This window comes from Passer montanus, unplaced genomic scaffold (genome assembly GCF_014805655.1).
Source record: "Passer montanus isolate IOZ18808 unplaced genomic scaffold, ASM1480565v1 scaffold3, whole genome shotgun sequence".
NCBI lineage: Eukaryota > Metazoa > Chordata > Aves > Passeriformes > Passeridae > Passer > Passer montanus.
Window position 1 is genome coordinate 2,449,715 of NW_024367707.1, and position 26,442 is coordinate 2,476,156.

The window sequence follows — 26,442 nt, forward strand, 5'->3', positions numbered from 1 at the left end:
TATGGTACCTTGTAGAAGCTACATGATTGCATGCCTTTTAAAGCTGAAGCCCCTTGTTTTGATGAAATCCTGTACATATTTTAAATCAGTTGCTAAATATTGATCAAATTTTACAGGAACTTGTAGATAAGGTAGGATAAATATGCATATTCCAGACAGCAAAAACTACTAAGCAGCTTTACAATAAATTTGGAACCAATGAAGCATAATGGTTTATTATTATTTTAGTGCATGTTACTAGAATTTCTCTGGTGCAGCATAGATATCTTGACTTGTTCTGCTTTTTTTTCTGCTATAATTTTTCATTAAAAAACTGTAAACATATGCTGTATAATAAAAATAATATGGAGAAAATTTTGAAGACCCCTTCCATCTTCTTGTTTGAAATTTTAAATGAGCATATTTGAGGGCTTGGGCATCTCAATTAAATGTTTGATTTTTAAAAAATATATTTTCCTATTTTCCAAAGTACCAATAATGAAACATTAGTAAAAATATACATTAAAACATCCTCTTTCTTCAAATATTATTATTTACATTGTTGGTGCATAGGGTGCACCGTCATGACAGGCTCTCTACAAAGAGTTTGTCCTCATCCTCAGATATCTTTCAGTCTGAACATTACCAACTTAGGCCCACACAAAAGAATCCTAACTTGCACTGAATTTCAATTAAACTGTTTTGTGAACCTAGCCTACAATAAAAACAAACAAACAAACTCTCTGCCATACTGTTCAACTAATGCTTGTAACCCAGTTAAATTACTGGGAGGAAGGAACAGCTATCTTTTTTGTTTCTTGTCCTCATGTTTTTCTTGATGAACGATAAACAGAACCTCACTGAATACAAAAACTTAATATTATATACTTTCTGCATGAAAAAAGGAATCTTTCACTTACTAAGTGCCATTAATTATCAAATACTATCAGTACACCAATAACTCAAAGCAGTCAGGCTGGAGGCACTGTCTGTGAGTTCTGTCATTAAACCTCTTTTGAAGGCCTTGGGTGTTTACAAAGATACCAGGCCTTGGCCCTATAACCACTTATCCACATGAATAACCTCAGTTACATGAGAGAACCTTATAAACTTGGCAGCATCATTAAAAACTCACAGAACTGGCTCCAAGCCAACACATGAAAGCCAATCTGATATTCATATGTTAATAGTAATGATCCTCATGGTTCTTCAGCGACATCAATGAAAAGATGAACATATTTACCTGATCTATAAATAGATGCATCTGACAGACACTGTCTTTTGTTTTAATTAAAACTGTCTTTTCCTACATCATCTGTCATGCTACAAGCAAGCTCCAGGGATTCCTGGGGATGCTCCTGCATGGGTGGGAGGAGGAGTGAGCCTGGTCTCCTTCCAGCTCAGATCACAGCCCTGTTTGCCCTTAGCCCTTCCTCTCTCACACTGTCAAGTGGAGTGAAGGAGGCACACACAGCACGGTCCTCACTTCTTCACCTCCTGTTTTGCTTTCCATTACCTTGTTTCACTGCCTCCCTATCTCTGGAAAGAGATAGATCTACACTGAAAAAGCAATAGCAAACATAGATACTTATGTCTGTCAGACTTAAACGTATGGCAAACTATTACAACATAGAGATGACAAAATCAGCAAGAACAACTAATTGCAGGTGTTATTCAAGATTTTTAATAACAGGATAATGGGGGCTATTTCAATGCACAGATTAAAAATAATCATAGCAGATTAAATCAGAAAAATGGTACCTTTTTGAGGTCTGGAAACAAAATTTAAAATACACTTTGTAGTTTTGTAGAACTTAAGTGTACACTAGTTTTCATATCTATCATTAAGGAAGATGTATTGCATTTCTTATTAGCTATACAAATTTTAAAAAAAAAAACTTGTAAAATAATATATTTGAATAATTTTTGAGAGGATAAACAGACCACCTTAAACATAAAATGCAACTTCAGTAAGAACTACTTGAGAAAGTTTTCTACAAGCTCTTTCCAATCTGAATACCGAAAAAAAAAATGTTCTTCAGGATCAGATATTGCAAGTCACTTGCTCTGTTTTGTGATAGGGAACCACCAAAAATATCCCCATCCTTGATTAATCAAAATCAAAGAAGCTACACTGATTCTGCCAAATGGCTCACCCTAAGGCAGCAAAGTAAATAAAACAAGCTTAATCCAGTATACTAATTTACAGAGAAACATGCTAGGATGATTTATTTATATCTCCAGCAAAAATGCTTTTCATCTGCCTCACTCAAACCAGCAAGAACAACTGAAGGCTTGAGTGAAGGCATTTAAGGACTTGAGCATGTGCTTTGTTGCACGAATGCCAGAGCACTTGGCAACCTGTTGAATCACTCTTTCATGTGTAAGAACAACAACAAAATCCCTTGTTCTACTCAACAGTTACAATCAACCTCACTTACAGCTAAAAATCAAAAGGAGTTAACTGGGAATTATGAACCGAGACAGGCTGGCTAAATTCAGACTACTACAGTGTTATCTTTTGTTCCAGGACTGCAAACTGATTCATCACCTCTTTCTAGATTGCTCATTGTGAAGCACAATGAATATTAATCAACCTTTGTCTAGAATATTGATCAAGTACAGATTTCTCTGAATGGCTATTAAATAATTAAGCATAGATTATATACTTTTTTTGTGAACAAGACCAAAAAAACCTATTCATTAGAACTATTTTGTGTATTCTGTGTAATGCTCAAACATGTTTTCACTCTTATTCTACAAGACTTTAATTAAGTTAAATTTTGTTCCTTACTTTTGTACAAAATATGTTTTTTTAAAAAATATTTCTTTTTGGTTACCATGAATTAGCATTCTTTAAGTAATTAAAATGCTTGTCAAGGTTAAAACTCCTCTTTGGAAATATATCATACCAGGGTGTCAAGACTGACAGTATTAAGCAGTATATCAAGACAATATAAAAAAGGTCAAGCATTTATGATACAGGTAAATTTACTTATTTTTGGCTAACATAAACACAGTTTGGCTAATGCAAAATCTTTAGAAACAAAACAAAAAGAAAGACACTGAGAACTAATCTTGCAGACATTTTAGCTCCTGGAGTTATTCCATGGGGGTGCAAATTTCACTTTCAGCAAGAGGCCACGGGGTGTTAAAGCCAGGCCTATTCACACAAGCTCCTGCCAGCTCCCTCACCAGGCTGGGTGCACCCCTTTCCTGCTGCACTGAAGCCAATCCAATGGAGCAGCACCCTCCTCCGGGATGGTTTTTATATTTTGGAAGAGTTTTATGAATAACCTCAGTTACATGAGAGAACCTTTTATGAATAACCTTAGGAACTTGTTTAGTGAGAGTAGAGGATGGCTGGAAAGCACTGGAAAACAGGGCAGAGAAATGAAAGGTAACTGAGCAGACATCTTAACAGGAGCCTTGCACACTGGGAACGAGGTCCCAAGGAGCTGCTCTGGACTCAGGGCTCAATAACTGTTATTAAAGCAATAATAAATAAAGTAAGCCTTGTTTGTCTGTGCAGCTGGTGAAGTCTCCTCTTCCAGCTCCTAATCTAACATCTCCTCCATTCAGGAAAGGAATGACCATCAACTAACCTTATTAAGACAAATAACAGTTTAGAGTTAAGCAGTGAACAGAATTTATGTCAATAAATTCTTGGCATTAAATTATAGTAACTCCATCTGGACTCTACTTTGCAATTACTGCAATTAAAATAACAGGGACAAGTGCCACTTGAAAAAGTAATGTAATATACATTTACAGAAGAAAATGTAAAATTTAACATCTGTATTATATTTTTTACTATTAAGATACCATTTGCTATTAAGACAGCATTGACTACCAACTAGTTCTTAAATTCTACAGACCAATTTAGAACTCCAAATTTAGATTTGGATATAAAATGTATAATGCAATAAATCTGAATTCATTATAATAATGGTGTACACATCTCCAAAATTTCTTTGGTCTAATAAATGGTGCTATTTTAAAAACAGTCAGAAACAAAAACAAGCAGAGACAATTTTGCAAGCAACATACTATTGTAAATATCATAGTTCAGTTATACAGAAATTACAGTGCCAAAATCTGTTGTCTTTGTAGTGCCATAACTCCAATGTTGCAGGTCAAATCCAACAAACAGCTGTTCCATATCTGAGGATTTTACTAAATAATGCAATACTACACAAACAATAGGATATGTACTGAACCAGCCTCAGAGGAAAGCAGAACATGGGAAAACAATTACTTTTAATCTTGTTATGGATTAAAGGGCTGAATTATATAATGCATTTCTTACAAAACCTGACAAAATAGTGCTATGAAATGTGTAAATCTCCTCTTCTTATTTTCAGGGTTTTTTTCTTTCTTTCTTTTCTTCTTGAGCCAAAGTGTCATTTCAGCTCTTTTAAAACTATTTGCAAAACTGGGTCAAATTCCTTAATCAAATTCTGCTTAAGAAAATTTGGTTGTCAGATTTACAAATCATCTGAGGAAGCAGAAACCTCATTTAACCTAGAAGGGCTGGATGGGGAGGCTGGAACCTGCATACCCACAGATGATGTTCCTGTTTTAACAGGAGCAATGGCAGCTCTAAAAAAATAAAAAAAAAGGGCTCAGAACTTAAAAAAGATTAGCCTACATAGCAGTATCTTGTTGAAATTTGCTCATTTCCTCATTTTTTACTAGGAAGCTAACTTCTTCCATAAAGGTAAACGTGCTTCTTATTCAACTCAGTTCGCTTTATTTTACTGGTCTGCATGTAATACCCTTCATGCATTTACCACTATCCACATAAATTACTTTCTCTTCACTTATTCTGGTTTCATATCATTGGGCTTTCCCCTCCTTTCTAACAGCAACAACTAAAAATAACCCAAAAACCAAAAAAAACCAAACCAAATGCCTTCCATATTATCTGCTAATTCAGTTCCTGGCGAAGAGAGTGAAACAACAATTAGATCATGTGGCATGTAAGCCCTGATTTCTGCACTGTGTAGTAGACTGCACTTCAGAATAGGTTTTATCTTGTCCTTGGAATCAGCTCCAGGATGGCTGGAAGTTCAGTCTGGGGCTTCGACCAACACATGCCTGATGGGGATCCGAAATCTGCTGCTGCAGAGGGGAAGGGAGCTGCCAGCAGTGCCCTGTTCTACAGGGGCACCTGTTTCACATCATACAAAAGCTGCCCTGGAAACTGAACTGACACGCGGGAAGTGGGAACAACCAAGGGATTTCCTTCAAGATTGTGCTACTGCTTCAAAACAAAGTGCTAAGGCAGACAGAGCCCACTGCAACCCGTGTAACTGAGAACATTCTCCAACACTCAGCTGAATTACCATCCAGCCCAGAGCAACATTCACTCTGACACAGAGGTATTGGGTTTACGTGGCATGGTTTTGGTAGTGGAGGGGAGACAGGGGTGGCTTCTCTGACAAGCTGCCAGAAGCATCCCCCTTGTATGACGGAGACAAGGCCAGCCAGCTACAAGACAGACAGACTGCTGGCCAAGCCAATCAGTGACAGCAGCAGCACCTCTGGGATAACATATTTAAGAAAAAGAAAAAATATGCTGTGCAACAACAGCCAAGTGTCTCTATATAGGACACGAAACAACACGACATGGACGTGCTGCTGCTCTCAAGATAGAAAAGAGAAGTTTATTTTCTGACTCCAACATTTATAGACTTCCAAAGGCGACAGTGGTGAAAGTGCCACCTCTCCAATGACACTGGACAAACCAACAGTCCATCGAATTTCTCCTCCTCCATAAAAGACTGAAAAACAATAAGTTGTTTACAGAAAGTATGTGAGAAAGTTTGCTACAAGAATGCAAACATCAGAAGGCTTAGAAAATCTTAAAAAATCAGGGCAACAGCCAAGGAGAGGAATGAAAATATGTGACAGCAATAACCGTGCAGGCACCAAGGTCAGTGAAGAAGGGGGAGGAAGTTCTCCAGGTGCTGGAGCAGTGATTTCCCTGCAGCCTGTGGGGAAAAGACAGTGGTGAGGCAGCTGTGCCCCTGCAGGTCCAGGATGGGGCCAAGATCCACCTGCAGCCCACAGAGGGACCCCACACTGGGGCAAGTGGATGTCCCAGGGAGACTGTGACCCTGTGGGAAGCCCACACTGGAGCAAGCTCCTGGCAGGACTGATGGACCCATGGAGAGAAAAGCCCACACTGGAGCAGCCTTTTCCTCAAGGAATGCACCCCTTGGAACAGACCAACAGCGGAGTGGTTTGTGAAGAACTACAGCCCATGGGAAGGACTCACATTGGAGAAGCTTATTGAGGACTGCCTCTTGTGGGAGGGACTCCACGCTGGAATAGGGTAAGAGTTTGAGGAAGGGACCAACAGAGACCACGGCTCCCACTCCCTGTCCCTTCCTGCCAGTGGCAGGAAGGAGGCAGAGAAATCAGGAATGAAGTTGAGCCCTGGAAGAAGAGAGGGGTGAGGGGACAGTGTTTTCTAGGATTTGGGTTTATTGCTCAACATCCTATTGTGATTCACCTAGTAATAAATCCACTTAATTTCCACAAGTTGAGTCCGTGTTTTGCCCAACAGTAACATGTGAGTGATCTCTCCCTGTCCTTATCTCTCAAGCCATGTGCCTTTCATTTTAATTTCTCTTCCCTGTCCAGCTCAGGAGGGCAGTGACAGAACAGCTTTGGCATCAAGCCAGGGCCAACCCAGCACAAAACTAAATGAGTTTGGGTTTTTTTTGTCAGATTTTTTTGGCTGTTCTTCAGACGTTTTTCAGTTGTTCCTCTGTTCTTTGGTTTTATGAATTTTGGAGAAATTATTTGAGAGAAAAGTGCATGAATTCTCTTTGGAATCTTGTGTACAAAGAACATCATACTTCATGAAAAATATAACATTTAAGTTTTTTTTTGTATACAAGAGTGGTTTAAACTTTACTTCATGGAGCAATATAAATCCTCTCTTTTTTAGAAACTGGAGAAGAAATATTGTAAAATTACTGCCTGGGGAAACATACAAATTTCCTGTGTTCTACGTGTAGTTTGTTTCTTCTAGTGATACAGAAATGTGCATTCTGTTTACCTTGAAAATATTCAAAATTATGTGTAAATGTTTTGAATACATTAACCTCATATTTATTAACTTCACTAAATGCACAATACTAATTTCTGCAATGCAAAGTAAAATGAAACCAAAATAAAATTTAACAAGCATCTATTTCTTTCCTCTCATTTTTCTTCAGATGGTATCTGAGGAGACTCATTTGATGTGGGTGTATTACTACTAGCAATTGCCAAGCAGTTTTACCTAAGGTGATGGGGAGAAGACATAAGCCTGAACAATCAGTGGCCTTGCTCTTCCAGACTTCTGCAACTGCCTTAAAGCAATCCTTCCTCCTCCTGCTGCCTCCTTGGGCAATTATTACATCTTGTGCCAGAATGAATACACCTTTGCCTAGCTGATTAAATATGCCTGAGATTAGTAAGAAAAGCAATTTTCCCTACATGCCCAGTGGTGAGACAGAAGAGCCTGTGAGGATGCTCTTCACCTAGATGTGTCTCATTTGGCTCTCCTTTGTCTGATGCAGCTAATAACATATTGTTTCTGGACTGCTTTTTCCTATCTGTCCTTTCCCATCTTACACAGTAATGAAGAAAAATTATACCATTTTTATGCAACATGGGACTTGTTCCTATATTATAGCTTTAGTAATTTCTTCTTTTAAACTTCTTAATTTACTTTATTAAAGGATTTTATGTCCGTACTGTCGCCATTGCACCATATATATACTAGGACACCCTTAGTGCCCTTGATTTCTCCTGCTCTCTTTCTGTGGCACATCATAATTTCTAGGGCTTTTTTTTATTCTAATTAATTATAGGATGTTGGGAGTTATTAGCTTGGAACTTCTCGTGTGTAAGTGGTGTGAGGCTGGTGCTCTGAAGTCCTTTTTAAACTAACTATATATTACATTTTTGCAGTCAGCTAGACTCCGTGGCCACACCAGTACAAAAGGAAATAAAGCCAGGAAGAAAGCTCAAATGCTGGATCTGCAGCCATTCCCACTGCTCCCCTGCTAGCACTCTCCCTGGCATAGCTATGTTTTGGGGGGGGACTGAAGTGGTCCATGGGTCTGCTGTATTCACCACTGCAGGCACGGCTGCTTATCCAGATGGTTTCTGGCATCTTAATCCTACAATTTAAAATTATCTGGTGCCCCCTCCTAGCCTCACTCCTGTGCTTAAAGGCCATTCTGAAATGCTAAGTGCCTAACATAACTGGATTTTTTAACACTGGTTATGCAAATGAGATAATACAATCATGGCTGGGGGTTCATAATGTAGTTTTATTCTTGTGTCTGACAGATGTCACCATCATTGATGATCCTATTTCACACTGGCTATACTGTAATTTTACATCCTCAGTAAAGCTTAATTGCATGTAAGTTGAAGTGGTTTTTCACAAAAATTTGGTATATGATGAGGCCATAAGGCTGAGGAGCCACAAACAAAGTATTTAGGACATTAAACACAGGGTTTGTTCTACACTTGCTCTAAACACACAATTGCTCTACAAAGACTCATTTACATTACTCCTAGCTAAACTTAGCCAAATCCTGGGGGTTTATTACCTAAAATTATGCTGATATTACAATTTACCACCACTTTACTTTTCTAGAACCCCTTTTTTTTTTGGAGGCTAGTACTTCTCCTATGCCAAGTGGATTGTTCTTACTTTTCTTGACTTCTTCATAATGGAGTATTGCATCTCTAAACATATGCCATGTGAAGTTTCTGTAGGTCTGAAATAAAAAAAAATAATAACATTTTTCTTAGCTGAATTTGTGACTTGCATTAAAGTGACAGATTTTCTGGCATGGTTTTAGAGCTGAGAGGAAGGGATTTTTAAATAGTATCTGATAACTATAGGAGCCAATGAGAAATATAGTGTCATGTTATGGGAAGATAAGATATATTCAGCGAGGTCTGAGCTTCACACATACCACTATTTCTGGAGATCCAGTGAATGTACTCAGATTCCATGAGCAAGAATGACCTGTTCAGTCTTACATATCTATATGCTAGTAGCTACCATGATATCCTGCACAATACATGCTATGAAGTAGCACTGAAATATTCTAGCCTTCTGGTACCAGAATGAATTTTTAAGCCAACTTATGAACAATTAATTCTATTCCCCACACTGCCAGAAGAAAGCCTACCCTTAAGGACACTTACCAGAGCAGAGAGGGCAATACTTTTTGCTACCGTTCAGATTCTAGTTAAGATTCTCAGCACTAAATACACACTCTAACTAGAGTGGTAAAGCATCAGAAGCTGGGGCAGCCACAGACTGAGAGCAAAGCACGGCTGTCAGGAAACGTGCATGCAGTCAGTACAGTATCCTAAGTGACAAATCAGAATGACATATTACTGAAAAGCTGCAAATTTAGCATCTGCCTTTGAAGGCAGGTGTGTGGGAGAGCTACTGCAAACAGCACCAGCAAGACCTCGCCTAGCATAATGTAGAGGCTTCTGGTCACTATTCTCTGAAAGAACTCAGATCATAAGTGTAAAAGCAGCTGTTAAAGCACACCAGGGGAACAGAAGTCTAATTGGAATAGAATATTTTAGCTTGCTTATTGTGATAAATATCAGAGAAGTTATGGTTTCTTTCTGTATACCGTCAGAGAACAGACATGAGGCAAAGTCATGTCAATTAAAGGGCACTGAATCTGAGCTGTCCAGCAACTATTTTGGCCTTGAAAGCAGAAAACAGATTAGAAGGACAAGCCTAAAAGGAAACTGTTTTAAGGGAGAGTAGGCACTGCATAACAATAAGGCCCTGTCCTCTATTCCTAAGAATGGGTGTATGTATTAAAAACTGGAGTATATCCTGAGAAACAAATGATAAACAGTTGGAAATTAAAGTTTATGAATCACTGTAAAATAAACCTTTAAAAATAAATACAAAGATAAGCTGTTTCAGGAATTATCTGCTGAACAATTTTACTGTATTTAGGTAAAACTTAATGTGGCACCAGGAACATGTAACTATAAATTTATATGGTGTTCAGTATTATGTTCCAACAGTGTCCTGTCTTACATGGAAATAACTAGACAGAAATAAAGAAATTAAATATATCTCATATGTGATTTATGTTAATTCAGGCTAGAAATAGAAAACTGTATTTTTTAAAAAGGATCTAACAGGAAACCTTAAAAAGAGGCTTTGAATAGCTGCCTTCTTACTCAGCTTTACTGTGCAAACACCCATCATTCAGAAGACATCTTTCTACAAATTTCTTCTGGCAACTCCTGTCTAGTCTAGGAATGGCTACTGGAGGACAATTTATAGGTCAATGCATTTTTCAGAAGCAGACATCATGATCTATGAGCAATACACACTATTCAATTAATTATTTCTGACTGATAAAGGTAATAATGATGATCTACTCAATTTAGATTGTCATAAGGTGTTTCATTTGATACCATGTGACCTTCTGATTATTAAGGAAGTAAAATGACACAAACTACATTAAAAATTAAAAACCCTTCAAATTAAATCTTGCTTATTAATGAGGTCAGAAGTCCAAATTCAAACTAAGAACCCAAATATTTTAAATACGCTCAATACTGTGTCGTATAAAATTTTGTTTAACTCCTCATTAGTAATAGCTTAGTTTTCTATTTTCTAAACTGATATTTCACCGATGAGGGTGTAATTTATGATACAGAATTCTGAAAGGTTCATAGATATTTTGGCAGAAATTTATTCTTCCGTAGCTAAAATCAACTTACAGAACCATTGTGATTTTGAGCAAGTTAATTGTTTCGATAGTCCAATGAAAACGGGGCTGTATTCTTCTTAAGTGAAATCTGCAGGTGGCCCGGCATTGCTGAAGCCTTGTACTCTTCCTACAGACAGACAATTTGTGAGAACTGGCTTCTACTAAATTAGGCCTGAGGTGGCTTTTTATAGCCTTCCTCAATCATTTGAGCAGACTAAAAAGACAATGAACTCCATTCTCTGTTCCTTCAAATCCCTTCTCCACTGTGATGCCTACGAAAAATTGAGAAGGAAGCGGTAGCTGATGGCTACTGTCAAGAGTGTTGCCAATATGGTTTTGTTATTACCTCGTGCTCCCCAGCTGCCCCAATCCAGTTTCTTTCCCTTTTAAGCCCTGTGGCATGGGTTCTGAGCATGCACAACACAGAGAGAGAAGGAAACTAGCTGATTATGGACAATTCTTTAATAGAAAGAAATCACAGTAATTCCTTCACCAACATTGAAATCCCTATTGCCATCCAAACCTGAACCACAATGTCTGCTTCCTCCCACATGCAGACACTATTTCCAATTCAGACAGGGGAAGGTAAAATAATTCCTTCCATAAAAGCTTTCTAAAGGTATAGGCAGATGCACATTTTATCTGTACAAAGACATTTTATGGAGCTATGTATGGAGTGGAAAATAAAAAATCTCCTCTGGAAGAAGTCCAGCTTGGCCTCTAAAAGCAGTAACACCTTCAATTGAAATCTGCTGAACAAACACGATCTGCTGAGTGCTGAATGCAGTGCAGTTCTCCTACAAAAGGAAAGTATGGCTGTGTCAAATGGAATTATTCCACCAAACCTTTGTTTCACCAGCCCTTTTTTGGCAGAGCAATTTGTGGAAAGGAGCGTGCAAGACCAAGAAGCTTTGTAGCTTACTTCTGAAGAGTATCTGTGTTATAGGGCAATGTCCTGAATGGGACCTGCATTGGAGATCCATTTGCCTTCCCAGTTCTGACTCAAGAGAGCAGCAGGCACACACCTGACAAGGCTGACAGAAAGAAACAGGCAGGGGGAATGGCACTCAGTGCTGTCACCTTATTGCAAAAGCTTCATACCTTCTTGGTGATTTCTCATGGGCAGCTCCTCGTAGTACCGACTCCTTCTTCCTCACAGCACAGCCAACAAACTCTAACTAACTTCTCAACTAGCCAACCTACTCTTTTACAATACCCATCCTAACTGGATCTAGCTGTGGCCTATTAAGGGCAGGCCTGTTCCTAATTCAGCTGTTAACTCCTTAGTGGTGAGATTACCTTCATCACTATCTCTATTTTCCTACATTCTCTCCATCCACAACTCAGCTCTGCACAGACCTGTCTCCACAGCATGTCAGTGATGACAGTCATGTTCCGGGGCTTTTCAAAGGGCAGTTAAAAAAAAGATGCATAGTTATCTCATAAACTCAGATACAGCCAGACCAAGCTTCAATATGTAAGGCCCAGAGTGAGCTAATTTATCTCAGAGAAAAAATAAATCTGTTTATAAATATGCTTTTCTTATTCAGTAAGATTACCGCTCTACACTTCACTACTCCCTTTCATGTGTGCGTGAGTCTTAAAATGTGATAATCAGAAAGTACCATCTGCATAACAAAATCCCCAGGAACAACTGCAGGGCCTGTGACAACCAGCTCGCATTTCAGAGGATACAGAACATATCAATGCTTTACTGAAGGGAACTCATCCATCTTCTCAGACAGGAGTCTGTCATTTGCACTCTCATCACACCACAGAACACCACATCTTACCATATCTTCACATCTCACAGTCTCTAATGTGTCTGTTCCCTTAAGTGTGCCAGGGAGGTGAGAAATGCTATCACCCCATCCTGCTCCTGGGAATCCACGTCAGGCAACACGTCTGCACTGCCAAGCAGCTCAGCCCTTGAGTTTACTCACAGGGATCATCTACACTGCACGGTGTGAGTTCACTGCTGGTCTCTGGAGTCAACAGGTGAGGAAAGGCAGTTCACTCCACAGATTGCCTGTAACACCAAGGTAACAAATTGTTTTGGTCTGTGCTGAACAGTCCTCTGATACCATCCTATCCCTAAGCTTATGTGTCCTTAGCACGTAACTTAGGACACACATCTACCAGTTCTGTGTCTGAAAACACTACAATGCAGGGGAGTACTTCACACAAACAAAACTAAAAATAACACCATAAACTACATAAAAAAACCCAACAACTGTAAGAGCAATAACTACAACTAAGAGTCCATCACAGGTGGCTGAGAAGTAGCCCAAAGCCAAATGATAAATACTGCAGTCCCAGGCAATCAGGCAGTGTGGCTATGAGCTGCTCTCCACCACTTGCAGAACATGAACTGTATTGCAGCCAAAAACAGCACAAGCTGGTCCCCCTTCCTGCCACCTAGCCAGCTGGCCCCAGAGTACAGCAGTGGGGTGACAGCCTCCCAGCCAAACTCTCCTTCACTTGGGAGCTGATGTTAAACCAAGGCATGACACTGGCCAAGGAGGCAGGAACCTCTCCTTAGGGATGATGTATGCAACAGAAAAGATGTGATCAAACCAAAGTCATGCCAGAGGACGCTGCCCAACACCAAGCATTTCTCTGTCTTCACTATTCACAGCTTTTCTTTAATACCCAGCCTAGAAGCAGCCTTCCCCATGCCTGTCAGCTGCTGCACAGGACATGTGGCAACTGCAGGGCTGCACAAGATGGGAAGGCAGCGCTTTGCTGACCACTGCCTGTGCCTTTCCAAGCACCCTTCCTGCTGCTCTGCTTGCACATCCTGTGCCCACCCACCTGGGGCACCCGACACGCTCCCTGCCAGCTCACAATCTGCCTCTAGAAGGAGGCTGAATTTCATCAAAACCTGTCACACAATCTAATTGCAGAGCTCAGTTATCTTAACTGGCAGGTATACAGCTAATTGTTCACCTGTGGTATGAAATCTCAGGAACAACGTGCTACATAAATAGAGAATTTTTGTACAATGCAAGCAATGTGTGCAGCAGGGTGTCACAATCACTGTCAGTGACTGGTGACAGCTAGAACGTCTCATCTGATAAATAAATTCCACATTGCTGAAGGTAATTCATGGATTTATTTGTGTATCACAGCACATAAAGGAACATTTAAGGATATTTTCTCCTCTATGTCTTTGTTTTCAAATAAAATTTAGTTTTCACTAATAAAAGAGGTGTGCAGAGCCATTTACTCATGGGAACTGATAAATTAGTTCCTGTTTCATGCGTGTATTCACCATGAAAGCCATGCACCACACACACACCATGTAACAGAAAAAGTAAGCTAGATATCCTGACATCAACAAAACACAACCTCCTGCTAAAATCAGTTATGGCCCATATGTAAAATTTCCATAACTCTTGTTATAAAACTTCCAAGTTCTGTTAACTAAATTTTATGGAAACCCCTCAAAGCATATACTGTTTTGCTACTGAGATCAGTGATGGTTCTCTGCTTTATTTCTGACCATCTATAGGAAAGTGAGTGTTGATTGACAACATATTTTGATTAATTTTATTCTTTGATAAGGACTAAGCAAAAATTGTGCCCCTTCATAATGAAGCCATTTTTAAAATAAGCTTTAAATAGTAAGAGGGTCTGTCTGTCCTCTATAAGCAGAAAGACAATCTGTACTTTAAAACAAATTATGGACTTAAATAAATGGATATCTAAATTTAATTACAAACACTTACTTTTCTTTCTGGTGTGTCCTTTCCCTTTTTTTGGGGGGGGAAGTTATGTGAGTTATTTTTTTCTTTTGAATTAGAGCCTTAATAGATAATCCTCAAAACAAACGATAAAGTTTATGGGTGCAAAAAATTGCTATTATATGAACACAGTCTTACTGTATTATATTTTTACTGTATTTTCCCTCTATCCTACAATAACCTTTATAGTATAAATTTCCAGTAAAAGAATAATAAAGAAAAAAACCTTTTTTATGCTAAGAATATTGTGCCAATCTTGGTAGAAAAAATACAAGATAATTCTATAGTAAACTGTCTCTAGTTGAAAATTCATTCATCAAAACAAAGCACAAGGTTGAAAGCTTATTTGAGAGCATTCTGAGAGGTCAATAAAAATAACAGTAAAAGTAAGGACTGCAGAACCACAGTCCCTGCCAAATAAGCAATAAAGTCTCTTATTTACATATTTCAGGTGGCACTTATACAGCCTGATACACTTTGGGCTACATTACACATTTACATTCCTGCATTCAGGTTTCCTTATTAGATAAACTAGAGACTGGCTTATATTTATACACATATATATTGCTTTCAAGCAATGGTTTTCATACTCTGTATCAGTGTGGGATTAAACATACCAAAGTATATGCTGGAATCTTGACACCAACAGTAATCTAAAGCCATCTACACAGCAAGCAGCTCCTGCCAAACTACAGATGTACTGCCCACAGCTTCCCCTATTACAAAACACAGACTCCCTCTGAGTTATGAATTCAGGACTAGCACAGAGACAGCAGCCTGTCTTGCACATGACAAGATACTGCCATTCAGGTGACTGGTGGCTCCTTGACTTCCAGAAACATTGAACCAGCTCCTGTAGCAATGCATGAGGGAGCTTGGATAGAAAAATGTGTAGGTCTAAGCCAGACATGCAGGTGAGACTGTGCAGTGGGTCTTGGTGGAGGAGGCAAACCTCCAAGAGAGTGCTCCTGAATTCCCTAAGAACAAATTAAAGGAGCATTTTCTATGTAGTTGGACCAGGCAGGAAAGCACAATAAAAGTAAAACTCTAGTAGTTAAACACTCCTCAACCATGCAAATAAAATGATAAAAATAATGGTAAAAATAACGTATGGAAATTGACATAATAGTTGTGTTTTCAATATTAACACCTGTGATTTTCTAACAAAAGTTATGTCTATACATGCATACCTCTACTTATATTTATATAAATGCTTGTATATGTACATCAGTATTATCTGAAACTCATCTAAATGAACACAAATTAAAGCTAAAAGATTAATTTTAACACGAGACATTTGAGATGGCTGGCAAGCCTTATTTATACATTTCCTGTATTTTTATATATATAAAGAAACATCAAAGCTTTTTAACAAGAAAATTATATTCTCATAGCCATAAAGTACACTCTTGTGATTGCATTAGAGTGGCTGTGCAATATAACTTCTTTGCTTGTTGACAATGGTTTTTGCTATGTTAATTAAATAAGTCTGTGATCTTTATTCATTAAAATTAATGCAGTAATATCTATGTTGAAGGTTCACATTGGACTCAATCTGGCAAGCCGAATGAAACAGCTTCACTGGAGTTACTCTAACATTATTCTTGACGAAACAGAGCTCTGACAGGCGATTCTGTGTGAAATCGGTTTACCCTTGCTTCACTTAATATTATTCCAAATCAGCGAGCACGAGTATCTTCAGAGCAGACAAAAATGCCTTCTATTAAACAAAGCTATGGAAACCACAAGTCTCCAGGCGACAGGTTGTGCCGGGCACGGAGCCCGCTGGCTGGGGCATTCCTGCTGTGATGGGGAAATGCCGCCGGCGTCACCGCGGAGCTCTGCGGTCCAGCCCTGGTCCAGAGCCGTCAGCTGGAATTAGCCCAAAGGATGGCACTGAGCACGCCTTGTCAATTCCAGTAACAAGACCTGAAAAAAACAGCAAAGGTTTCATGTACGAAACCCGAGATCCCTTCACCTCTGGGATTATCTCCCAGAGAAACAGGAGCTGCCCTGCCCCGGCTTTCCCGGTGGGAAAGCTGCTCTCCGGAAGGCAGGCAGTACCTGCGAGCATGCAGCAGGTGATGGCTCTGCCCACAGGCAAACGCACTGCAGGGAAGAAGAGAACCTCGCTGCTAAGATTTTAAAATTCCCAAATCTAATTCACTCCTCACTGAGACCAACAGCAGCCCTTCCCACAACACCCCGGGCACTGGATTAAGACTTGATGAGTAAGAGCCAACACAGAGTCGAGTTCAGCATCAAAACCAGAAAGCCCCATCACTATTAACATTTTTGTTCTGTTAACCAGGTGGGTTACACCTGAACCTCGGCAGAAGGGAAAAGCACAAGCTACCTTTGATTCGTGACCATCCATATTTTATATATAATTAATTCAGGAAACAGGGAAAAATTAGAAGATGAATAGTGAAGTAATCTCAAATTAAAAAGACTGATTAGTATTTAGGAAACAGGCAGCTGACCCAGCCACCCCCAGCAGTATGACTCACAATACTATTTTCATATTTGTATTATTTAGCATGTAAAGACCTTAGCTGAGAGTCCTGTTCTGCTAAGAACTTGCATTAAGTACTCTGAAAATATCTTCCCTGATTAATTTTCTACTGAGCAAAAAATGTTTTCATTAAAATGTTATGTCCAAAATGGCATCTTTTGATTCAATCCTCCCAAAATCTAATTGCTAAATAAATAAATAAATATTAAAAAATCCACCCTCCAACCAACATAGAAATCACTTCTTTTCTGGAGGCCGGAAGAATGGAAATACTTTCTATGATTTCCAAGGGCTGGCAAAAAATTTAATTTCCACTGAGGTAGGAAGAAGAAATCGACATTAACTTTTTCTCTAGCCCTACTTCATAGATAATAAAATAGAAATATTAAGCGAAGAGTTTATATTATAAATAGATGAAGCACTTAGAAAGACATGAAGGCAGAATATGTTTATGTCTTTCAGCGTTTAGAGACAAGAAATTGAAGTATGCACAAATTTATCAAAATTTTACAGAGAAGCAATATTTGGAACTAATTAAAGGGCCTGATTTCAGACACCAAAGAAATAAAAGACATACATTGCATTACTGAATACGGAAGTCTTAAGCATTAAGTGATACTACAAATGGAAAAATCCAGAGAAAAAAAGTAATTAAGGAAGTTCCCTTGTAATTGAACAGCCAGAAGTAGAGTGTCTGTCCATTGAGCCATGTGATTGCCCTTTGACAGAATATACAATATTATATACAAGAAATGTATTGTACATCATTATACATATAAAGTACTGAAGAAGCAATATGAAGGAGGATAATTTAAACTAACTAAAGACAAACTTATCTGTATTTTGATTAACCTGACAATTTTTTAGAAAGAACCAGCTCAGGATGTACACTAACACAGCATATATTTTTAGTGATTGATTTTAAAGATCTTTCTGAGTTTTCTATCACAGCAACTGAAAGTAGCAGAGACCAGGGATGGTGTAACACCCTTTTAAGAAATGAGACATTCCTTTCAGCGTTGATGAACTTAGCAAAATATGGGGGTTTCATATCCTTTAATGATGGAAATTACTGAGATGTTTATACTGTCAATAATACAGTAAGCTTTATTGGATTCTGTTAAAGTTTACAAGATTTTTTTTTGCAATCAATGTTAACCTATTAAACATAAGCAGTATGACAGGTTTTTTTCCACAGAAAATACCAAAATTAGGAAATTAGATGATAAAACTGGGGATTGATCCAATACCTACACAGTGTAGTAGGCCTCGTTCCATTTGCATCACTGTGTTTTGGACCAGGACTTTAGTAATGAGGACTTAAACAGAAAAAATAGGCTTTTCACTCAACATTAATAAAACTTTATTAAGCAGTACTACAATTGCTGGGTTTGTAAAACGAACAGAAAGTGAAGAACTGTAGTCTCAAGAGCACACAGTCCATCTAGTCAGACAGGAGACCTCCAAGGGAAGCCAGTAAGAAATCCTTTGGAAGAAGCATCCTTTAACACTTCAGTATCACAGACACATACATCCACTGATTACACAACAACTGGGGTACACAAGGTGAGAGCCCTCTCTTACACAGCCTGATAATCTTCTTACCTAGGTATCTATTACAATGCAACATTTCAAAATTTTGTCTTTATCAAGCTATTCTGTTCTACTAGAGCTTTCTCTTCACTGTATCCTTGTCCATAAGAGACAAAGGATTTGAATGAACTACATAAAGAAGTGCTTTCCTTTACTCATTTTACTTTCCACAATTAAATTTTACCGGCCATCAAGAAAACAATATCTAAGATAAGCCAAAGTATCTTTCCATAGCCTTCAATTTCCTGCATCATCTGTTCTTCCATACTGTATCTTCTTTTTTCTGAATAAATAAAACCTTCACCTCTTTCTTCATATGGGAATCTTTTCATTTGGAAGACTTTTTTTTTTTTTTTTTTTTTTTTTTTTTCTGGCTGGTCTTTTCTTCTTTCTTAATGGTTTCTGGATAAGAAGTTACCAAAGGCAGATGGATTATTCATAGTGAGTATGACAGTGAAGAGTTTCTAAGTGTTATACAAGAAATACTACACAAAGTCTTACATTTCTTTTATATTACATATAAAACTTTCTTCTACTATGAACTGAAAAAAATACCCTGGCTGAGCTTCTTCACAACAACAGGTAAGATTTTTGATAGTATCTTGTCCTGTTAGGAGAGATATGGAGGAAACACTTAGATTGTATCTTTCAAAGTTTTACCATGTAGATTTCTAAAATTACCTTTGATACCATACAGCCCTTCAACAGTCCTTTCAAAGTATGTTTCTGCTTTGATATTCCAAAATACATTTGTGTTGTCTTCAAATATGCTGCATTTACAGATCACTAAAAAGTAAATACTAAATCAAACCTAAAACAACAGCTACTGTCTTTTTTGAATGATGCTTGGTTTCCTCCATTTAGCATAAAGAATAACTAGAGTATTTCCTCTTTGTGGCTTGCTCTCAGTCTTCCTTTGGGTATATGAGTGAGTGCACAGGTAAAGGCATAGGTATGCACAGGCCTCCACAGGTACCTGTATTTGTGCATGTGTACATGTACACAACTCTCCTCTAGTGACCAGCTATGGAAATGATCCCTGCAATTGTACATGAAGGTATTAGAGAGCATCCAAAGCAGGGCTACAGGCATGGTGAAGGGTCAGGAGGGGAAACCTTATGAGGAGGGGCTGAGGTCACTGGGTCTGTTCTCCTGGAGGAGACTGAGGGGAGACCTCACTGCAGTGACAACTTCCTCCTGAGGGGAAGTGGAGGTGACAGTGATGATCTGATTACTCTCATGACCAGTGACAGACTCAAGGAAATGGCTGAAGTTGTGTAAAGGGAAGTTTAGGTTGGATATCAGGAAAACATTTTTCACCCAGAGGGTGGTCAGGCTCCTCAGGGAAGTGGTCACAGCACCAAGCCTGACTGAGACCAAAAAGGATTTGGACATTGTTCTCAGACACATGGTATGACTCTTGGGGTGTCCTGTGCAGGCCTGATGAGTTGGATTCAATGATCCTGATGGGTCTCTTTCAACTCAGCATGTTCTGTTGATTCTATGATAAATAAATATATATGGATGTGCAGAGAGACAGTGCAATCAGCCAGCCTGATTTAACATTGGTGTAAACACACCACTTTCAGCTATGGGATCCCCCAAAGAAATGTCTAGGAGAAAGTTCACAGGCCTTGTCTTTGTTCTGTAAGAGATGTTAAATTAAAAAAAAACTCTGTGTATACTGAACATGCAGATCTTATTGACAAATAGGTACACAATCATACATATCTCCATCACAGTCACAGCTGGCTAAAAAGGAAATGCCATGCATTTCCAACTATGCTATTCTAAAATGAGCAAAAGAGTTGGGGGGGAGGAAAAAAAGTTTTAATGTGGGAAGAGACAGAAAGCATTAAAGGAAAGTCAAAGATGCAGAATGCCAAGGTGCTGTATGGTAACAGCTGTGCTCTGCTGCCATCCTGAAATTCTGTGTACTGAGCAGCAACCTGACAGACACAGGGCTAAAATTGCTGCCAGGGATCAGTGCCACACAAAGCATCCTGGCCAAACACATTCCTGTGCAGACATTGTGGCTCTATCCCAAGGTTTCCATCATACCAACAGATCTTGGTGTAGGAATTATCCCTGAGGCATATGATCTGAGCTCAGAGTCAAATCCAGTAAAGGTGCACTGTCAAATGGATGTAGGCAGGGCACAGATGTACTTGCAGGTTCCTTACACCATTCAGACACAGCAATTTTCAGTCAGATGCAAATGGTCTGGGAACTCAGACAGGTCAGAGTGGGTTAAGCCCACTGGGAACTCAGAGTGGTTAAGCCCACTCCTAACCAGCAGCAGAAGCCTTTCCCTGCACAGGACAACGGATGCACATTACTATGACTTCATTTTCCCTGAAACAGTCTAAACTTTTGGTTGGGATTGAGAAGAAATTGCTACTGACACTCCAAGCACAGCAGTTGCACCACCTTGGTGTCAGTCTTGCAAGGGCATTGTGAAATCCTAGTTGGAAATTCAAAGGTTTGTACAGTAGAACAGTGGGAGCTGGGAACTGAAACAACTTTAAGCATCTGGGTATCCCTAGTAAAGAACAGACAAGAAGAAATACAAGAAAAATATATTCCATCTTAGAAGACAGAGAAGATACTTCATCACTGTCTGGACATTTACAAGCTTTTCTGCCCCCATTCTAACCCATTCTGCAGTCTCCATCTTCTTCCTCTTTCACAATGTTCTATTCACCATGGTCAGCTGTAAAGGACCAGAGAACAGAAAACTTTCTGACACCACTATCTCTTGTCTGCCTGCTGATTGTATAGATTTCTATAGATGGTATTGGTCTTCTCAACACATGGATTAACTTTCTGTATTTCTTTTCGTAAGCTACAGTAAGCATTTCCTAAATTATACACAGAAGTAAAAAATAAAATGGAAACAATATCTACAGCATTGGCAAAAATCTAAACATTTTCATGTTCTCCCTTTCTTTTACTTCATTCCCAATTTGAAAATCTTTGTGAGTAAATGCTGCAGTTGATGCTTCAACTGTTTAAGGATTATCATTATGTCTGTGTGCTGTTCCTACAATCATGAAACTTTAAAGCACATAAAGCAGTAAGACTGACTGATGCCCTTGGTTCCTTTGCTCAGACCCAGTTATTGAGGCATAAATAGTGTGCTGTGTAACACCATGAACTGACCCAGGAGTACCTATAATACACAGGTACAGTGAGACCTAGAAAAACTGAGTACTCAATGGCAAAACAGAGAGCCAGCACTACCTGATTTCCTTGCCCTGGTCTTACAGAGCTTTGACAAATGAAACAGTACTTTCCCCTCCTGCAGGATGGAGTTCCATATGTGACTATCTCAGGGGAATATGCAAAGCTTGAATACTAACATTCAAAACTCACAAATTTTCATTATTTTTATTATTCTCCCCTTCCTCCCCACCCCCCAAAAGAGTTTTCACCTAAATGCAAATTAATTTTATGCTGTCACAAAAAATAATTAATTGCTGCATTTAATCTGTTTTTGTTTTAGGAGTATGAAAACTATATGAATGTTCATTAAAAAATGGTATGTTAAATGATCCCTCCTGAGTCACTAAGTCACTGTGGTCCATCACTGCACATTTAATTACATTTTAAAATAAAAGAATATACCTGAATTGATAGAGCATAATGGCTGTTTTGGTACTGCTGTAGATACTTATATAAAGACTTAAAGAAGCCCATGGATTACTGACCTGACAGGCCACGACAGTAATCTAAAATAGCCATCATGGTCTCTACTATGAATTCTTTTTATTTCATGGACCCCTGACACAACGAATGGAAACAGGATAGAGGTTTATAATGGAAATCCTGACACAACCTTACCTATAGCTGTGCAAATGGTGCTTCTATAATTAAACTTTACAACTTCAGCACCACCAGATAAGTTGCTACTTTCTAATCATATTAATCAGAGCTTCATGTTTCAATTGCCATATATTATCATGCAGTGTGAACTATAAAAATAAAAAGATTCCCAGCCGCTAAATATCACAGCTGTTATGAAACACAGAAGTATATTCAAACACTTTTCTGTAAGTGCAAATACACTAAGGAAAACCTCAGTTGATTATCCATTTTTTTGGGTTTTTTTCCTAATACATGGGTTCAACATAATGGCCACAGAAAGTACTCTGAATGCATTACAATATCACTGAACAGTGAAAAAGTTTCATTAAGATCTGCCCTGTTTCAAATTTTCCTATCAGCACTAAAACAAGTCTACTGTTTTCTATGACAATGACAGCCAGAAGCCTGCTCGTTCAGAGAAAGGCACTGAGATTCTTCTTCATGCACTGCTGTTTTCTTTAAAAGCCAGCTCTCCAGCAATAGCGAGGAGTGGGTGGCCAAACTCTCACTTCTTTCAGTGGTCTGAGATTTGGAGCCTGGGAATGTTTTATGTAAATATTTCTCTTCACATTTTCTCTTCATTTGTCCGAGTGATTTACAGCTTTACTTCAGTAAGGAAAGTTTCCTCTCAAAAAAGCTACATTTGGTGCAAACTGAAGAGATACTGCATTGGAGCTGAAACCCTCCTTTTTTACCAAGTGGGCATTGCTAACTACAACAATAAAATTAATCTATAAATAAAACCTGGTTGCTTACCATTCTCTATTGTCCTGAATTTGCAAATCTTTGTATGCTGCATGCCACTTTACAAGTATCATGTGATACATTCCCACATTGTCAGTGCCTACAGCACCAGTTTTATAACACCTTCTGGAGACAATTGTGCTCTCCTTTGAGATGCGAGGTACAGGTATGTAGCCTGTGTGTCACAAGGGGTCCTGTAAGCAATCAATGGAAAGAGCATGCCTGTAATTTTGTGTGGGGAGACTATGCAATGGACATTTCTGAAAATTATAAGAGCTGTAGCAATGCATAGGAGTTGCCATAGTGTTATTCTGACCCCTGAAGGATGGAAACAGAGTTAACTTCATATCCTTTTTTTCCCAATTTACTCAGTATACTCTATGAATGTCAAACTCTAAACTGCATTAGCAGGATATTTTAGTGCTTGCCCAGACCTATCCTCCAGAAATACGAATATAGTCATGAACTAATGGTGAATCAACTTTCAAATACTGATGTTTTCAGGGAAGCAGGAAAAAATGATTTTTCAGGCTGCTGTAGGGTAAAATTACTGTGAGTTTGATAGTGCATTAAATCTAGTAGGTGTGTGAAGATCATGTTTATCAAGAGATGTAAAACCCACTCTGCCCTCACCTCTTCTTAACAGAAAAGTATTTCAGTGACATTTTGCTAGAATGGATTCAGAGTTGAAGTGGGGAAGGACACAGGTCAGTGACGATAAGATCACTCATTTCAGCTGAGTTAAGATTTCATCAGGCTTACATTTTTCAGAAAATGCATGTGTTAGAGGTATGGGCCCTCAGCAGAGCCTTTGTGAGCTTATCTATCTTCAAGGAGTGCTCTTCCCCCTCCTCCCCCTGAACAGATAGGAAAAGTGATTCAGGATTCTAAAAGGGGCATATAAGGCATATCCTGATACTGCTATCTTTGAGAACAATTTGCTAAAACAGTCTGAGTTAAACCAATGGGACTCCTGTTACACCTTTGCTCTTCACCCACTCACTTCTAAGACGCTTGAAACAGGTTGAAAGACCACCCTTTCTCTTCCTGGAAATGTAACAGGTGTACGAAGCTGTTGTACCTGACAGCACTTTTTTTCCCCTCACGTCAGTATTGTAACACACTGAAGCAGCAACCTGCCGAAGCCGTGAGCAGTCGCTGCTCACGCCGAGAGTCACAGCACCCAGGGCGGTGTGCGCTGGGCGCCGCGGCACCAGCTCCGCCTTGAGCCCGGGCACAGAGACAGGTCAGCAGAACGCCGTGCTCGGAGCTAGGCGACGGCGAGGGGAGAGGAGGAGGAGGAGGATCAATTTTAATTTCGGTTTTGTTCCTCCTCCGCTCAGCTGTTGCCATGCACCCAAGCCGCAGGTTGCGGTGTGACCTTGCGAAGGAGCGCGCAGCCGGGGCCGCTCAGCGGGACCATTGTGCAGCCCTGCCGGGGCTCCTCGGGAGCCTCTCCCCGGGTGTGGCTGAACCGGCGCCTCGGCAGCCTCCTCCTCCTCTCCTCGTCCTCCGTGAACTCCCTGTCCCGGGGAAACTCCGCCAGCAGCACGCTGATGCAAAAGGCAGCCTGCAAGAGGCAAACCCCTCGTCAGGAGCTGAGCAAGGATCTCCCCTCCTCTGCCCAGGTCTCCATCCCTCGCTGCCGGGAGCGCTACAAAGTTAAGCCAAGTGATCGATCCGCTATAGGAGAATATTATTCCACTATCGGCGAGTGATGCCACTGATGTAATCAAGTTACATAATCACCGTCTTTGCACAAATACATCCATCTTCCTACAGACAGATCTGCATATCTTCTTGCATCCATTATGCATGAACTCACCAGCAGTACATAAGGGTACATATTTTCGCACACACTATGTAACTTTAGCATTGCAGTGCATTGCACTGCACAACGTCATCACTATCGATTCCCTCAACCTTCCCCCCATTCCCTCTTATCAGAACTGATTTTGCAGAGAGAGATTACCAATGTGCATTGCTCGCATCCCTTTAAATCTTTAAAGGCTGAAGTGCTTCCCTCACTCGCTTCTGTTCTTAAGAAGATGATCTTTCCTTTTTCTCTCGTCTCGCTTCACACCACAAGTAACAGGAATGAATTCCCACACAGTCCCTCAGCCAGATGCATGTATGTATGAAATACCGAAGATAGCATCTCTGTTTGCACATCTTCCAACTCCCATACACGTGGTCCGAGGTTTCAGTAGGTAAGTTATTGGGTAAAAAAGATATTTTGCAAGAGCAGCTGGATGAGATATTTTCAGGCTAGTGACATTTATGGTCTCTCTCTACTATGAAGCTGAGGGGATTTTGTCCATAGCACCCGTCAGTTCACAATTTCCTTGCAGGATTTACAGGAACAGTTGTAATCCCAAATTACCAATGGCATTTAACCCCTTTAGCACCAGTGCACCGTACCACGATCAATAAGGATCACCACCTTAAAGTTTAACAACTTGAAAAGCAGATTTTCTCTGCCTCCATTGCAGCTATGAAATGCAGCAGAACGCTGCACAGAGTTGGAAACATCTATTTAACCAGAGGATGGGATCCGATCTCCTGTTAATTAGATTCCATCACAGAGAGCTTCTTTGCTGTCACATACCCTTTCCAGTCAAATATATTACAACCAGGGAAATAAAAAATAAAAGGAGGTAAAATTAAAGACTCCTTGCTCTTACAGTACTCTCCCAAATCCAGAGGATGCATAAATACAAAGGGAGGAGATTTTTTTTTTTTTTAATTTATCGCAAAAGAGCACTCACCAGAAGACCTACTGCAGTTATTCCACTCAACTGCCAATAGCGGCTGGAGCCCCTCGCATCAGGGTAATGCAGCAATCCCGAAAGTGCCCATTTCAGTCACCCGCCACCAAGTTTAGCAATGCCGGGCTTTTGCCTGGATAAAATGACCTTACCCACAGGAGTCTCCCGAAATATTCCTCCGGTGCGATCAGTCAGCGAGGCGAGTGCCGGTCACCACACTGCGCACTCGGCCGGAGGAGCCCCGTGTTTACTCCTGGGGCTCAGCTGGCCGCGAGTGCCGCGGACGCGGCGCCCATCCATCCACCGCTGCCAGCTCCGCCGGGGGCGCAGGTAATTCCATACAGACTTCGGCGCCCCCCACCCCCCCGAGTCGCCCCTTCCTTCCTAGTTCAGAAAGTGCCCGCGTCGCCGGCGGGAGGTACCATCCAGGTGCGGCGAGGGGGGGGGCG

General features: G+C 39.8%; 1 protein-coding gene across 2 annotated transcripts in view; it reads right to left on the reverse strand.

Annotated features, from left to right (window-relative positions):
• Positions 1-26,434, reverse strand: part of IL1RAPL1 (interleukin 1 receptor accessory protein like 1) — a 672,166-nt gene extending 645,732 nt beyond the window's left edge. Inside the window, exon 1 of one of the 2 annotated variants that reach the window (XM_039714530.1) lies at positions 26,146-26,434. The gene's annotated coding sequence lies outside the window, so the exon portion shown is untranslated. Of the gene's footprint in view, positions 1-25,993; positions 26,123-26,145 lie in introns of those variants that run through there. The other variant, XM_039714531.1, reaches the window with a different exon arrangement.
• Positions 26,435-26,442: the final 8 nt, after the last annotated feature.